General features: G+C 46.6%; 1 long non-coding RNA gene across 1 annotated transcript; it reads right to left on the bottom strand.

The window, feature by feature from the left end:
- Positions 1-529: 529 nt before the first annotated feature.
- Positions 530-17,150, bottom strand: LOC119707497. The gene is made up of 3 exons (XR_005258773.1): positions 17,024-17,150; positions 15,164-15,448; positions 530-1,418 (listed from the first exon to the last, which is right to left on the bottom strand). It is a non-coding gene; the product is annotated as an uncharacterized LOC119707497 (long non-coding RNA).
- Positions 17,151-18,118: the final 968 nt, after the last annotated feature.

Genomic DNA, 18,118 nt, shown 5'->3' on the forward strand with positions numbered 1-18,118 from the left:
GGAAGCAAGGAAAGGTCAGCATGAGATCCACGAGCACCGGGGGAAGCCCTCGGTACCTCCTTGAAGAACACTGTTCCCTCCGCACACACGCTGGCAAACCTTGAAGCGCAGACGTGCCTGACACGGTGTGGCACAGGGAAAGAGGGACGCAGGGAGGGATCGCCCCTGTCCCCAAGGCCCCCGGCCGAGCCCCAGCGCTCGGGCTGCTCACCCAGGACCATGGACAGCAGTTCCCGGCTCCCAGAGCGCTCCGAGCCCAGCGCCGGGCACACGGCGGGAGCGGGCTGGGATTCCTTGGCTACAGCTTGGAAACACTCACATAATGTGTCGAGAGCCAGTTGTGCCCACCCTGATCGCTGCAGCTCTTCAGCGAGCGCACAGCAGCCCCAGGAACTCCCTTCTCCCTGCAGAGATCGGGTGGATACCTCATAAGAGGGCAGAGAACTCGGAATCTCTGCTCTGCTGTAACAGAAACCTGCTCCCTGCCCCATGTCCTGACCGTATCCAGGATGTAGTGGCAGCACCCAGAGGAACACCTGTGACTCTTTCAGCTTCCACTTTAAGCAGCCCCTGGTTTCCAGGACACTCTAAGGATTTTTGTGCAAAGGACAAGTTGTTACACACGCCCATTTATTCCATGCCAGAAGAATTCACCAAACAAGAGTGTGATGGCACCTCATAGGATTTTTGGATGGTCTTTGTGGACCCCTTGCAACTCAGGATGTTCTATGATTCTATGATCTCCATTTCTGAGGTGACAATGTCGCTTTACACACCGAATTTACAACCACACAACCCTGGATATACAGAGAATACACATCTTTCCAGGAGGAAAGAAGAAACAGCACATTCATCTCTGCCATGACACTGCAAACTGTTTTAAATACCAATGCCAGCATATAATGAGTGAATTCTACACAATTGTCTCAAATTAAGTGGACCATCAGCCACCACTTTTACTTTGACAAGGAGCACATCACTGAGATATTACAAGACCAGTACTCCTACCTCATTCTCAATCAGCACCCAAAGTTCAGCTTGGAGGATAAGGAAAATGAGAGCAATGGCTAGTGACAGTAAGCCTTGATAGGGTCATGGGCTTTGCAACAGCTCCAACATGCAGGATGGTGAAAGCATCACTCTCAAAGCAAAGGGACAGAGGAAAGAAAAAAGAAGGGGGAGAGGAAAGAAAAAGGAAAGGTTGATGGACAGTTGGACTTGTTGAGGGTGAAATCAATTAAAGTGCATCAAATCCAGAATTCATGCTTTTTCAAAGTGACAAATATGCACTGGAAACTGAGAAAGACTAGGGGAAAATAATGTCTTTGACCTCCCGGAGACCGGCTGTTCCTTCCGTCAGAGGAGCCAGAAGTGAAGTGAGATGCGTTCATGATAAATTGTAACAGCCAGGCAGCCACCTTAAAAAAGAACGAGGTGAAAAGGTTACAGAAGGGACCCAAAATGCAAAGAATTCAACCAAACATCAAGATAAATCAGCTCAGGGCCCTGTGTGTGCAGAGCCAGCCTTCACAGAGCTGCTGCGGCTCATCTCAATTTGTTAGCCTGGCCTGAAGTGTAAGAGACACACACAGCTTGTTTACAAAAGCTTTGGAAAACATCCTTACAAAGGGCTGCCTCACCTCAGCCTGCCCAGGTGAGGGGACACTGTGATCACCCTCCCTGCCACCCCAGCTTAGAGCCTGTCAGACAGTTGGAAATTACTTGGATGCACACAAATATCCCCAGCAATCCTGTGTTTTAGGAGAAAGCTTTCCAAGAGTTGGACACCTCTCTCCTACTAAAGCAAACATAAAATATTCACATTTCTGAAAGTTTCAAAGCCTTAGTATCTCTTATTTTTCCTTGCACTTAGACAGAACTTCCTAGTTTTGATCTTCTAAGTGTGGTACACATATTTGTCTGGATGCTTCCAGTATGGAACTTTGGATTTTTTCCCTTATTAACAACCAGAAATTATGAATACTAATGATTGCTCTCAAGCAGAATAATTGAGTGCAAAGCTAAAATATTTTAAAGACTTGATAAGTATATGACACAAGCTAATAAAATATTTGAAGCATTGTGCCCTGCTGGGAATATATATGTTCAGTCCATTAAATGTCCAAGAAAATATGTCAGTGCAGAGAAATGGAGCTCAACATTAAAAAATGACACAGCTCACTTGACAGTGATGTTCTCCACACAAGGTAAGACTTCATTTTACCTTCACATAAGGTAAGGCTTCCCCAGGGCTGCATCTAATTATTTATGTGAGCTCTAACAAAGGCAAAGCAGAATTTTGGGGAATATTTAGTGCAGTTCTGCACTCCCCCCCACCCTCTCCAATGCTCAAACTCTATCTGCAGAGTTCTCACTTTAGGCCAGCTATTTGTGACACAGGGTCCTCCTTAAACTATTAACATGTATCAGTGGGCACTTCCCCAGGTCTTCAAGCAAGAGCTGCTCAAATCTGACTACTTCCAGACTGACCCTTGAGGAGGTCACTGACAAAGCCATGGTTTCTCTCCTGTCCTGAGCCTTTCCTGGCACTGACAGCACTGTAGGAAGTGATTTATACCAGAGATGCTCAGTTCACACTGCTGACTGCTGCAGGGCAGCCCAATCAGGGCATCTACAGGAGATTCCCAACTGCAGCCCAGGATTCCTCAGCCTGGGACCCTGGCGAGCATAGAGGCTTTGTTGTGGCCTTGTTGTGTTTGTTCGTGGGAGTGGGGTTTGGCTCAGTGCTGCTGCTGGGAGGAAGCTCAGCTCTCAAGTGCTGGCTGGCATCCTCACAGCTCTGCCTTCAGACAGCACTGGTGAGCATCTCACCAACTGCTCCTGACACACATGCCCACCCCACTGTTGTTGCATTTTTCCTCACAACAACCTTCCCTGGATGGTCCCTTCCCCGAAACAGCATGATTCTCTCAGGGAGACATGAGTTCACATCAACAAATCCTTCCCGACACTGCCCTGAAGCACTTTCGCTATGATCAGCTATTCAGAGTGATGGGACACACTAGTTAGATCTCTCTGTGTGTTTATCAATCCCTTCTCAGCCATTTTCCTCTGTAAATCCGTCAAATCTTTTTCTTCAAGCTCTGTGGGAACAGTTAGGAGCTATCTCCTCAGAGGTGCTTGCCCTGCCACTTGGATTTCATCCTGCTCCTGGAGAAGCTGGATGTCAGCAAGGGCCAGCACAGTGCAGACACAGCAGCAGCACTGCTGCCAGTGCCCTTGGAATGACAGGATGCACACCAAAGACCCTCAAAAATCCCTTACAAAACTCCCTGTCCCTGGACAGGGGACTGGCAGGAGTCCTCTTAAACTGAGACAGAGAAGGAAGAAAAGGAAAAGCACAGGGATTTAGTCAATTGAGTAAAAAGTCTGTAACACCCCAAATCAGACAGAAAATTTGCTCTGAAAGGAGCCAAGGCAGGAATCCAGCTACTCCACAGGATCTTACAGGATTTTAAGGACACAGGACTTGAAAGGGTATTGGACACAAAGCATACATTACATATTCACACCCATATATTCCATATCCACTGCAACCCTGCAATGAACACCACTGAAGCCACATACTGCCACCCATAGATTCAGACCTGACAAATGTTCTTTTATCCTCCCACGGAATTGGAGCTTGAAAACCCACACATCTTTGTTGCAATAGGGAGCATCAGCCAGTCTGTTTGCCTTACAGTGATGCCTGTAATCTTGGTGCGGGCAGCGATTTGCCAGCCAGCCTAGATGTGCCCAGATGCTGTCCTGTGGAACTGCCCTCTGCAGCTTACACGCACTTTGATTGTGCAGATCTGGGTCAGCACCCGCATCCTGACAAACATCAAAGGAGAAGGCTTCTTTCTCCTTTCATCCCTGTCATCAGCTGAGCTGGTTATCAGCCCTGTTCTGCAGTCAAGGAATGCAGCACAAAGCAGGGATGGGACCTGCCGGCTTTGGGAATCAAGCCCTAATCAACAAGCTCCAGGTCCTCCACACCATCAACCAGGTGACACCATGTGCATAAGGCTAAATTGTGAAGCTTTTGGGAAGATACACCTGGTAGAGGGCTGACAAAAATCTGTAGGTATCACCAGTTATATTTTCTCAATCGTACAGTATTCCCACTAGTAGCAACCCCAAATTTAGGACAATCCCTAATCTCCCATCAAGCTACCTATTCCAAAGGAGAGCTACAAGGATGGTGAAGCGTCCAGAGGAATGGCAGAGGTCATTTGGAATATTCAGCTGGAGGAGATTGAGGGCAGAGCTCACTAGGGGCTGCAGCTCCTCCTGAGAGGCAGCTCTGATCTCTGCTCCCTGTGACCAGGGACAGGACCCAGGGAATGGCTGGAGCTGTGCCAGGGCAGGTTTAGGTTGGAGATCAAGAAAGGCTCTTTCCCCAGAGGGTGCTGGGCACTGCCCAGGCTCCCCAGGGAATGGGCACAGCCCCAAGGCTGCCAGAGCTCCAGGAGTGTTCGGACAACACTCCCAGGGACAAGGTGGGCTTGTTGAGGTGTCTGTGCAGGGCCAGGAGTTGGACTGGATGATCCCTGTGCGGCCCTTCCCACTGAGGATATTCCATGATCCTATTCCTTGCTTGCTCACCAGCCAGAACAAGCACACAGGATCTGGGATCCTCCCCTTGGAGCCCTGCAGGGCAGGGCAGGGATCTCCCAGAGTTGCCCTTCGTGCTGGATTTTATCAAGGGCACTGGATGCGAGCGGAGAGAATAATATGGAATTATAGATAGGAAACCAACAGAACATTTCACCATCCAAAAAAAGGGGTTCTGTCACTATGATTGAATAGTTCCTGCTCAGGTTTCTGATGTCTCCTGTCAGAAAAGGCAGATGAGAACAGACCACGTGGCAGGAACAGCTTCACTAAAATTACTCTGGTAACAGCAACCAGACAGCTCTGTAGCCAACACATCCACAGGGGAAAAAAAACCCTCCAAGAGCCACAGAGCAGTTGCTAGTCTTCTGGGATTGAATCTGTGTCTTTTTCCAAAAATAGTTACCATCCAACCGTCAGCATTTTTAATTATTGGTTTTGTTGCCTCTCCCTAAATTACTCTCATGAAATCTTCCATTATAAAAGCATTTCAATTATTTTTTTTCCATCTCCTCTAAATTATTTTCCTGTTTTTGAGGCCTTCAAGATAATTTGGTGCTGAAACACTTTGTGGTGAGTGAGGGAGGGAGATTAGGCTTTTGTTTTTTAAAGGAATAAAATAAAAGAATATCTTTTAGCTACTGTTTCATTACAACTTGTTATAAAACCAAACTTTTTTTTTTTTTTTTTTTTTTTTTTTTTTTTTTTTTTTTTTTTTTAAGAGAAAGAAGTAAACATGTAAACAGCAAAATGTGCCAAACCAACAGCTTCTCTTTTCTGGTCCTTGACATTTGGCTTCATCACAACTGCTGCCACACAAAGCCAGGCTGCAGCTCTTAGGCCAAACAAATGGTAAACCTTTAGTTTTAGAGGCATAGTAGAATTGAAAGAGAAAAAAATCCCACAACCAATGTTTTTCTTCATTAAAGGCCTAGCTCTAGAGAAGGACCAGAGCTGAGACACTGTTTGGAGTCTACCCATAGCATGTCATTGACACACACCATGTGCTCTGTGCACCTGAGCAACCAGGGCTGATGTTTCCAGCCCAGAATTCCTGCAGAAGCTGGTCAGTGTTCACCAAGTCATCACACAAAACAGGCTTCCATCCCCTGCATTGTATAGGAGGGTCAGCTTCAGCCTCCCCTGGAAACTCCAAAATAGAATGTTTCTTGGTCACATCAGGACCTGATCCTCATCTGTGACTCCAAAGCAGCACAGAGGAAGAGGTGATAGATTTTACCATGAGTTTGTCTTTCCTGATCCCCAAGTGTTGTGTGCTGGTGAGTGAAATCCATCACCGAATGAAATAAGGCCATTTCCTCCAAACATAAATCCTGGAATTACTGGAGGGGAGGGGAGCTCAGTACAAGTGCTGTAACACTGTGCCATGCACGTAATTCAGCTGGGGTAATTCACAGCTTTCCAACCTTTGGAAAGCCTGACTCACAGAGATTTGTGAAGGACCTGAAGCTTTAGCCTCCTCCTCCTCCCCTCTGGTACAACTTCCTACACCAACCCTCTGGGACATTAAATCTTCCAGTTGCCATTTTCTCCTAGGCAGGGAGGATATGAATTTCATAACTCCTCAGCTGAGCTGCCATCAAAAGCCATGAAATACGACAGGAAACCAAGAGCATGGCCTGGCGAGCGCTCCGTGCACAGCCACGAGAGCCCAGGACTGGACAAGCCATTAAGAGCAGCACGGTGCCTGGAGCACAGGTCCATGGAGTGGGTGAGGGAGAGCAATGACACTTGAGCAGTTCAGAGAGGGATGAAATCAGAGCAGGACAGAGCCAGAGCCTGGGCTGAGGCTGGTCATGCACAGGAAAACCTGTGCTTAGCAAGGAGTCACTCCCTACGTGTCTGACTTCAGGGGTTGTGGGAGGACTGGGCTGCCAGAAGGGCTGAAGGAGGAAACCAAACCCCGAATTCAGGCACGTAACTGCTACAGGAGTAAACCACTGCCTGTTTCCCACTTGAACTTGTGCCTCTCTGCTAGAGCCAAGGTGAGGGAAGACCTGGTGATGGCACAGGAGTGGCAGAGGCTGAAGCACCCCTGCCAATACAGATGTTTTTCCAGCAACTCACAGGTCACGAAGACCAGCATGGATCACAACAGGAACAAAGCACTTCCAAAGAAAACAATCTGGCTGTGGAACAGTCTTCCAGAGGAGACTAGCCTGGCAATCCACCCCTGGAGGCACACTGCAAAGCTTTCCTCCTCCTATAAACTATTTCATCACAAGCAACCACTTCACACAGATATTCCTACCCCAAAGGACTGCATTTAGCCTCTTCTTTCATATATTCAACAAGAATTAAAATAAAAACCCAAGCATTTTTAATGAGCTAAACCAGTATCATACTTTTCCCCTTACCACAGTTTTTACTCCCCAAAATAAGAGCTGAGTAGATAACTCCCAGGAGGAGTCACTACTTCTGTCAGACAATACTGAGGCCTTGAGCAGGCTGATCTAGTGGGTGACATCCCTGCCCACGGATGATCTCTGAGGTTCCATCCAAGCCATGCCATTCTGTAATTTCTATGATTCTGTGACTCCTGCAGATGATCTAAAGAGCTAAGCTGGCCAGCACAGCACAGTGTTTCCCCCCTAGAGCTGGAAGCCAAGAGGAGGAGGAGGAGGAGATGCTTTGCAGGGGTTGCAGATTTGACACCACAAATGCATCCAGCTGCTGTGGCCAACACACTTCAGCTAGCCAAGGCCTGCCACTGCAATTGGAACAATCAATGGCTGGGGGAAGCACCTTTGTGCTTGTGCAGTAACCTAGGTCATGCAGAAGGGAAAAAGCAGTGTGAGTATCCATGATACGCTGTAAAACAATCATGATCTATTGTAACACAACTGTTCCAAAGCCTCCAGAAAAACCTTAGTAACACAGGTGAGGCTGGTTAGGGCAATAAGACCCTATGGGTGCACCCAGGCCCTGCCAATACTTAACTCCTGATAATAGAAAGTACCTGAACATCATCAAGGACCTTCTAACTGGGGAAATGTTCCCATTTTTGTGAGGGGATTTAACTCTTGGAAGACTCGAGTAAAAGGAATGGGTCACCTCAGAAGTCACATTAGTTGTTGTCTTCCCAAAGCCCAGGCTCCTGATGAACCTCCTCGGTTGCCCAGGAGTTCAAACCTGGTAAGAGGCTGAGTTTAAATTTGATGAGCCCTATGAACTGGCATAGCTGCAGAGGATGTGACATAATTGTGCACCTGAAATAATCTGACAGCTTGTCATTAAAATGTCCTTTGATACTTTGCAGAGGCAAAATGGACCCAAACTGGGCCTGACAAAAGCACCTGACAAATGGCACTTGTGTGAAACCCTCCCAGACGATGGTGGAAGGCCAGAGGGGAGCCAAGCCCTGAGGACAAGGAGCACAAGGGGCAGGGATTTGTGTTCCTCACAAGGTGATAGCTCTCCAAACCCATCCCTGAACCCCTACTCTGGCTGGGACACCATGACCCATCTGAGCTGCAACCTCTGCTTTTGCACTTGCTCTTTGCTTTTCTCGGCTCTCAAGCTCAGGAGATGAGTTAAGCACATAAATAAAAGAAATGGCCTTTTTAGAATAAGCTTTTTCTTTCCTCCTTTCCCTTTCCCATACAATCACAGAATGGTTGGGTTGGAAGGGACCTTAAAAGACCACCTAGTTCCAAGCCCCTGCTCCCTGCAGGAGCCCTTTGGCACTTTGTGCTTTTCCTTGCTTTCTCTTCCAATTCCCCAGTAGCATCTTCCTCCCACCCTGCTGCCTGCCGTGGCAGCACTTCTGCCCTACGGAAGAGAATAAATACATCAAGGCTGTCAAAGCCCTGTTGTTTTGGCTGGGAGGAGGTGGTGCCCTCCCCTGCTGGGTGAGATTACTTCCCACTGGGATGGATGGCTCTTCCCTCACTGACAGCTCTCCAACAGGGAGCAATTCCTGTCCAGCCAGGAAGAGCAGGCAGCAAACGTGGCTAAGTGGCCCTTAGGACTGATGAGGGCAGGAGCTCAGCCCTGCTCACAGCAGCCCTGGTCTGCTGCCAGGGACACAGCTGGGATCTCCTTGCTGGCCCTGCCTGGGATTCCCCAAGCAGGGGGTGGCAGTGAGAAATGGGGACCTAATATTCCTGCTCAAGTCTCAGGGCAAGTGTCAGCCTTGATCCTGCCCGGGCCTGACACCTGGAACCAGCAGCTCTCAGTGCCTAGATATATTAGTGAATGGGAAATTCACCAAGACATTAGGGTGGACAGGAAAAAACATTTCCCTCTGCCCTTGGGAACACGTGTTTTCCACAGGCCCTTCACACTCCCCCGGCAGCAAATATTCTGGGCAAAAACTCATCCTGAGCTGCACACTTGGCACAGATTTTGGGACAAGAGCTAGCAGGGAAGTGGCATTCACTTGGGAAATGGATTTCCTGTGGGGGAAAAAAAAAAAGCATAAAGAAAAGGTTTGGCCTGTTTGCATTTCCCAAATCAGTCTCTGAAACATCCAGGTAAGCTGAGAAGCAGCCACCTGACCTGCAGGTCCTCACCTCACCCCAGGAACTTGCCATGGTGGTGTTGTGGGTTTGGGTTATGCCAGCTAAATTACCTTCAGATTCTTGGCTTTTTGAATTAAATACATAGAAAAGAGTAAAATGAGCATTGAGCTGCTGTGATGAGACTGAGCAGGATCACAATGAGTCATCTGGAGCTTCTCCATCTCTAGACCAGCCTCTTCAAAGACACTTAAGGGAATCAATTGCCCATATCCCACTCAAATCCTCTCTGTATGTGGTTTGTGAAGCTTTAAGCCCCTTTCCCACTCCCACAACCTACATCCCTCACCTCTGAAGTCTCTCTAGTCCATTATTCTGGAGGCTGGTTTGTGAACAATGTGTTCACTTTCCGTACTGCCTAATGAAGATGTTCCTGGCCCTGAGCATTAGATCTACTGCACACTTAATGGAAAGAAATAGCTATTCTTACCATTGGTGGGTCAGATGAGTTTCTTGGCAGTGAGGGTGGTGCAGTTATGTGGACAATCAAACAAGCCAGTGATTATTGACAATGCATTTTTGAGGAAATCATTGCTGTTTAAACTCTAATCACAGCAATACCTCATTTAAAAGCACAAAAGCTTTCACTCAGCAGACCTACCTTTTTTTTTTAAAAGCTAGACAATTAAATAAATCTCCTGACACTTAACCATCATTTACCCAACAGTCAGAAAATTGATTCAATGCCTTTGCATTAGTTAGATAATGATATTAGAGCACAAATTGAACAAGTACAAGCAGGTGAAGGAAGATCTGGGAGGAGTGTGTGCTGCACTCAAGTATAACAGGGTATGTCTTCTGCAGGGGAGAAGGGGATTTTTTGATCTTCCCTTTTTCAGACACCAAGATCATTTTTGGCATTATTGTGCAGCACAGATTTTAGTGTTCTCAGAGGAAAAAAGGAGTTCTTCCCTCTTTTATAGGCTGGAAAGTACAGGACAATGCCACTCTGAAATTCTGGATCAGGAATTGAGTGTGGATGAGTTGCTCGAAAAGTAACCTTTCTACACTTAACCCTCAACCAATCTTTATTTTGTCAGCATTTCCACAAAACTGGTACCTGAAAACTTCAGAGTAAGTGTGGATTAAAGCTCAAGAGGCAAAATAACCTGGGTTCTCATGCATTTTTGCTAGCATTTTAGGAAAAGCTGCATGATCTTACAACACAGCCCCCAAATTAGCACTGAAACAACTGGGATTGACCCTGCACTGGTCTGAGCAACTGCCCCTGACAGATCACAGCTCTTTTATTACCCTGATTCCAGTGGTGCTCTGAATTCCCAGCTGTAGCACTTCTACCTCTGGTTCCTCAAGTGAAGAGCATGTCCTTCTGATGCCATTATTCAGAAGCTGATGCTAAATACCTCCTAAATTTATTGCCTTCTGCCTGCTGTCAGCTGCCAGTAGCTGTAATGGGAGTGTCTTTCTCCTTTTCAGATAGCAACAGCCATGATGGAAAATTCAATTCTTCCAAGCAGTGTTGGAGTTTGAGATATATTATTATATATTCATCACCCTATGCTGAATTTTGTGGGTGCTTTGTGATGCATGTTTCAGAAATAAAATATAAAATGGAAAGGAAGGCTTTTGATCCAGCCTCATTCCAGCCCCTAAATAACTGACATCTACACAGACAGTTAATTGTTTCCTGACCTCTGCATACTGCATTTTTAAAGAGATCCCCCAGGTAAATTTTATAGAGATGGATCTTTGTTTTTACCTCCCTCACACAACTGCTTTTGGCAAAGGTGGCTCCACAAAGGTGTTTATGATGGGGTGGAAAGAGTTAAGGGCTCCTCTTCCACTCCTCCCTCTTGATTGTTTTAATTGGCTATTTGATGACCCGAGCACCTCTTCCATGGGCATCACACAGGCTCTGCAGGAGGGAGCAGAGCTTCCAGACCAGGGTCACCCTGGCTGGCACAGGGCCATCAGTCAATGCCTTCAGGACAGATCCAGTGTGGACCAAGAGCCCTGATGGACACAGAACAACCCTCCTGGCCATAACCCGGCAGCTCCAGAGGGGTCACTGGCCCCAGGGCTGGCAAACTTTGAACCGGGAAAAGGCAACCGTGAGCAAACAGCAAAACCCCCAAAACCCACACACAGGAACTGTCCTGGTGAACCCACCAGGCCCAAGGTGAGGGAGGGGAGAAACAAGGTAGCCAACGAGGAGGAGGAGCCCGTGAAGGGTGAAGTAGCACAGGTCTCTACCAGCAGTAGCTCCAGCCCTGGGCAGACCCCAGGGAACAGTGGCACCACCACAACAGGACAGCACAGTGACACGAAAGTGCTTTCCACAACAGAGTGAATCAGGGCACAGATCTGAGGTAGCACCAACCACAGTTCTTGTCTGAGATGTGTAGGGACTGTCATGGAGCTGTAAAATACCTGTGATACTGAAAGAGCAGAAAGCATGGAAAAGCAGCTAAAGGAAGAAGGAAAAGGGGAAATATCTTTTTCTGGTGAGAATACTGGCTTACATTGGCCTCAACAGCTTAAAAAATTACTGCTTTATGTGCTCCCTGATGTGAGAGCTGCACTAGCAATGGCTTGTTTCTCTTGGATAGTCACACCAAACACCTGAAACTACTTGAGATCCTCTGCTTCTGAATAGGGCATAAAGCAGGGGTGATAATCCAGGTAACTCTGCCAGCTCTAAGGTGCCAGTCACTTCAGAAGCAAAATTTTCTCAAGAAGCAGTTCCTGAATCACATGAGCACATCCCAGCAGTGGGAGCACACCCTGAAGTCAAGTCTCTGTTTCCCTGTTGCTCTGGAGACCAGGCAGGAGCTTCCTAAACTCTGCAGGCCACTTACCCCGGGGGCTGTGTGCTGGTTTCACACCCTCTGGCCTTGCCCCTGCCCTGGGCTGCACCTCCTCGTGTTGCTGCTCACGTCTCAGAGCTCAGAGGCTGCTCTGCTGCAAATATTTGCACACTCTGGGGGGAGGAACACAGTGCATGGCCCCCAGGGGCAGGCGGCTCCGTATTTATCCTGGAATGGCAAACAACACTGAGAGCAAAGAAGAGAAAAAGGCAGATAAGATAAAAGTGTGTTACCAGGTCTAACAACATAAAATCAACAAAGACCACAGCAAAAATTATCTGCAAAGACCAACAAATGCAGCAGCAAGGGATCCTGATGGAGGACATCGGCTCACCCAGAGGACTGGTGGGACAGAGCTGTTTGGCTCCTGGAATGCTCAATATCAAGTCACAGGGAATCACTGTCAGTGGCTCAAGAAAATTTACATAAAAAGATGTTTTTATGGTCTTTGTCCTGCCCACACCATGAACCTGTAACTGCAACCAGCACCTTCATAATACAGAACTGAACCAAAGACTTCCCTACACTTTCTAACTCCAGAACAAACCTCAGGCCGATGTGTGCCTGAAGAGTGTGTGAAATGCTGCAGCAATTAATTCCCAGTATGTCATGGGATGGGATATTTCTCCCAGAAGATAGATTCACCCAGCTGTGAAGGTTTTCTCTGACATTTAAGAAATATCCACATTTGCTGAAGTTTTAATTAATGCGTGTGGTTAATTTATAAAGTGAAATGAAGTGTACTTGCTAGACAAACTGCATAACGATGAATCCTGAGGGGAAAAAGCAGAAAGGAGGTACTAGGATAACCACATGTGAAAACCATATGGAAGGGTGTTCCACCAGCTTGGAACCAGATGGAAGAAAACATTGTCCCTGGACACTGTACAGAGTCCTACTGATAACAGATGATAAATCATTCACTGAGTGTAAGCAGGAGAATGAACATCACCACAGACCGAGCTGTGCAGGGACAACAGGACCACGAGCTGGGGGACATTAGATAAAAGGACAGCATGAAAAGCTCAGATGTCACCCCCTCGTGTCGATCTAATCGGGGCCATTATCAGCGGGGACAGCCCGAAGAGCTGCAGAAAGGAACAAAGGCAGAGCAGCAGGGGAGGAATGCACGGAGGGAAAGCACAACACAGCCAGTCTGCAGTAATGAGAGGCTGAACAGGGATAGGGGAGAGCTGTCTGTATGTTCACCTCTACAAAGGAGATATGAACTTAGTCCTGTCCCTGAGCTCTAACTTTTCTGTGTCAGCTCTGACAAGTCATTTAAGGCCACCTGAAGTCAAAGGGCACCTTCCCATTCACTCCAAAGCACTGCTGCCTTCACCACACTGCATTTCCCAGGGAGCCAAAACCCTTCCACACTCCTGTTCAACCTGAGGGTTCTCTGTGACAGCATTTCTCTTCTCAGGAAGGACAACTGCTCCTGATACAAGAGGACCCCTGGTCTGACTGGGTCAGAAGACAGGACAGCACAATAGGCAGAAGTGGCACTCAGAAGTAGGTTAGACAGAAGGTGGCTGTGCTTAATGATCAATAATTTATTCACAACCATCAGTAACAAAAAGCACGGCTGCCTGCAGGAGTCCTGCTCGAGATTGCAGGCCTGGTACATTGCCATGGAGCTGCAGATTTCAGACTAACTAACAGTTAAAGTTTTCCATCCAGCTGTTTATGGCCCCTGAGGTCATTCCCAATCCCAGCTCCTCTGCTCTTGCCAGTCTCTTCGTTTCTTTGGTCACAGGGAATTTTCCTATGGGGAGGAGGGAAGCCTAATAATAAACATCACTACTTCATTCCCCCATGTACAGAATTATCTGTGTAAGCACCAAATGACTGCTAGCCTTGAAAAAGGCCTGAAATCTCTCTTGCAAGGACAGTGAAATGTTTTTAAGTGGTAGAAGCCTCTGTAACAGACCCCAGAGCAGGAAGGGTCACTGTGCACAGAGACACACACAGACAAGGAAGCTGACCACAACACATGCATGCAGGACCACCAAGGATGACCCTAAATAAGACCACCCAGTCACTTTACTGGCCCTGTTTTGAGGAGCCAGAATCTCTGAGTTTAAAATGGTGTCCGCACACAGGTTCCTTGGCCTGCGTTTTAGACCATCGCATATCTCCAGTGACTTCCTGCCACTGACCCTCACAATAAATCATTCTAGCCAGCCTCCCTCCCTCCTGGAAACATCCTGTTCCTTCCTCAAAAATCCTCCCACTCACAATTCCAAAGTTTGATATCAATCTTAAATAAATGCCTGGGCTGCATTCCCTGAGCCACCTTATCTCCTGCCTCTCCAGGATGCTGCAGTTCGACAAGCACATGCAGAAGCCTCTTAGGCCTTGCTAATTTTACTTCCGTGCTTGTGTCCTCTTTCTTTTCCCCATATTTTCTCACAGGGAAGGGAAGTGATCTTCAGGAGAATGTACACTGCAGTACAGCCATGTGCTGTGACTTCTGAGAAGGGAAAGTGATAGCCCAGAAAAGAGACAGTGCTGCAATTTTCTGTATGAAACATGGTGAGAAGAGAGTCCGTGGCAGAGGTTTTTCTCCATTGTCTCCCTTGCTCTGGCTTCCCTCACTTCACAGTTTAGGTGAAGGAAAACTCTGTCAATACATCAGAGTCCCATCAGAGTCCCATCTCCAGCATCCAACAGATGGGGACCAGCTGCCTCCATCTGAACCTTCCAATTTCCATCCAAAGCCCAGCTTGAATGAGGGTGAAAGCACCAGCCCTCACACCCCAGATCACCACTGCAGAACCTACAGCAGGTCAGCCAGCCCAGGGTCTCCCAGTCCCATATTTCAGCCGAACCATTGAACTAAGCAGGATGAATTCAGGGCCTGACACCAGTTATGTCTCTGAAAGACCACAGAATAATGTGCAGTCAAAAGGAACTACATTGGCCCCTTGACCCAGCAGTGTCAGTGAAGCTGGTTCAGGTTGGACTTAATTTAATTTTCACTCACGTACTCTTTCCCCATATATTTAATTATTTTGCCAATTCTGTCATCCTTTCTGTCACTGATTTTACCCCCCCACCCTCAAAACCTTGCAACTGGCAGGTTAGACTCCTTCCAAAGAATGGTCTCACAAACATCAACGAGATTTGCCCGCTTAAATGTCACACTTACAAGATGATACTGGTGCTTACCTGCTTGCCTACTCTTCTTCTTATCTTCCTCCGCTCTACTCTCATCTTTCCTTGTCTTTAAGGGCACCAAAATACCCTGATCATCTAATCCAAATTCCTGGAGTCCATTTCAATGAGGATCTGTTTCTGGCTGAGGAAGAATTCCTTGGGTGTCCCCAGACACACATCTCTTTTTTAAAAATGTAAGTGTAACTAATTCATTAGCAATTCACTTGAGAGCGAGCCAAGGATCATCTCTGAGAAAAGCAGCAGCAACCTAGCAGATTTCCAAGTCAGAAGGAAAAGCTGGAGGAAAAACAAAGAAAATAGGCTTTAGTCAGAAAAACCAAAGTGGGGTGAATAAGATGGCATGGCAGGCTCCTGAAATGCCCTCAGAGTTTCTAAAGTAGTCTTATTCCAGCACATGAATCCCAGAGATGCCCTCCCTCTCCTTATCATCCCACTCACTCAACCATGGCACCGACATATGTACTTAGCAGCAGTTATCAGCAGTGGCACAGAAATAAATGGCAGGTATCAAAGAATCAAGGTCGTCAAATCATCATGAATATTTCAGAGAAAAAGCAACATGAAAAGCTCCAGTGTCCCAGGCTCTCAGATTTCCGGCAGAAGGAATAAAACACAAACCACACACACACACACAGACGGGGCCGCTGGCTTGGCCATAACACGCACGGAGCTCATTTCAAGGCAGGACCACATATGTTACAAGACAATCTGTCACATTTTAAAAATATATAAATATATATTAGTAACCTCCTCTGTATAATGTGCAAACTCTAAGCAGCTGGCAAGAGGGCAGTGGTGATTTAATGCAAGAAAACTGTGCTTTGCTGAAGGGGCTGGGGACTGGGGAGCTGGGGCTGTAAGGAGAAGCCTCTTTGACAAAGGCGCAGAGTGGCATCTTTTCGCACAATTATATGTGGGTCACATTAACCTCTGCTGGGCAGGATTCCCCTGAGCTGCTTCTGTCTGTGTCACTGGGAAGAAATCTGAGATTCCTCTCTCCATCTCCTGTTTTTTCTCACAGCATTGGGCATTGCAGGGAAAGGATGGAGAGGGAATTGCAGTTCCCACTGCCAGCACAAGTTTCCCAGTGAGCTGTGGAGCAAACTCCACACTTGAGGGCCCAGCAGTCCCTCTAATGAGATATGTTAATTAAGGGAGAGGTCTGAGATTTTCAGCTGTGTCACTATAAAATATATATATATATATATATACATTATTATTTATAACCAAAGAAACTCTGCTAAGATACCCGTTCCACTAGTATGCCAGATACTGATGGGAAATATTGGAATTCTGCTCTGTGGATGTGGATTGAAGGCAGACACACATTTCTTCATAGGCTTTGGAGGCTCCAATTTTCCCCTGTCAAGTACAACTCAAATTTTCAAAGGGAGATTTTATCAAAATGGTCATAATTTATTAAACAAAATAAATATTTCTTTAACCAAATCATTTGGATATTCCACTGTTCTGGGTTAGCTTGTTTTCTTCAGTCTTTGCAGAGAATTTATTTATCAGGCAACTCCATTTCTGGGAGTGGAGTAACAAATTTCCAGTAAGAATAATTTCTCACTTTTTAGTACCACAAAAGTCTGTTTTCTAGGGATTCTTTTTTTTTTTTTTTTCCCAGGCACCTCACTATATTCTTCTCTGGGCTCAGCTGGTTTGATGTGGTCTATAGCAAATGAACTTTATGTCCCATGGCAAACTGGATTTAAAGGACAAGATCTTCTAAAATTGAGAAAGTCACCGTGGAAACGCAGCTTTCACTTATATTAAAACAGGTTCTTTCTCAATGAACTGCTTCTGGAAATGAAGGAAACATTCCTTGCAGTGACAACTGATACTTACACTGTCATTCAACTCCAATCCTTGTGCTCCTTCACGCATCTCCAGTCCCAGTGGGCTGCAGGGTTTTGAACTTGCAGGACACAGTAGCTGGGAAGCCTTTGAAGATGGCTGGAGGCTGGGAGATAAGGACACAAATGGGAAGTGCCTGCCAGGACACCGAAAAGTAAAGATTAAACCTGACAATTTGAAAGGTATTTGAACATTTTTCACATGTTGAGTTCAGCTGCAGACCATGGGCTGATATTAAAGTACACTAGGGCATTCCCAGCACTGGTAATTGCTGCTCACCTTTCACCCTCCGCTGCTCATTTCCTCTCCATTTCAAAGTGCTCTTTCCACTCACTTGTGCCAGGAAAACTCACTGTGACCAGGCACTGAACCAGACAGAGGAACTTTCCTGCTTTAAAAAAACAAACAAACAAAAAACCAAACACATTAAACACTTTTTTTCCCCTTTCCAACCTGGATGGCTCCTCCCACCGGGTTCCCAACCACAAGTGGCTGTGCCAGCAGAGCAGCAGGAACAAGAGGCCAGGAGACAACAGTGTCTTAAACCAATGTTACCACCAAGCAATTTGTAATATCAAACCACAGGCTAAATCTCAACTAAAAGCTTTTCAGGTTCAGAGTGAACACCTCTACTAAGATGAATTAAGCAATTCACAGTGTTCAGAGCTGCACTTTAAAATGGAGCTTAAATCTTTATTTTCAACACTCACCCCTGCAGCGAAAATGGGCTGAAAGAAACTAGCTCAGAAAACCATTAATTCCAGGTTTCTGTTAGAAGAGGGTTTGTGCATATTCATTCTGGTTACTACAAAAGCCTCTCTGCACTGCAGTCACAGCCACAGGGACTCCACTACACTGCAGAGACACCAGAACTACCTTAAAACTCACCAGTGCAAGTCCTGATAACCATCTAGACTCAACAGCACAGGCTTAGCACGGGCTAATTTGTCCTGACAAGATTATTTGCAAATTAGGTGAGGAGGTCAGACAGCTGCCATATAACCAGATAAAAATGTAGTAAACAATGGCTCCAAGTTTATGCCCTACCTATTTTTTATGTGTTTTTCACTTCACATGCCCCCTCAG

This window comes from Motacilla alba, chromosome 15, assembly GCF_015832195.1.
Source record: "Motacilla alba alba isolate MOTALB_02 chromosome 15, Motacilla_alba_V1.0_pri, whole genome shotgun sequence".
NCBI classification, from domain to species: Eukaryota; Metazoa; Chordata; class Aves; order Passeriformes; family Motacillidae; genus Motacilla; species Motacilla alba.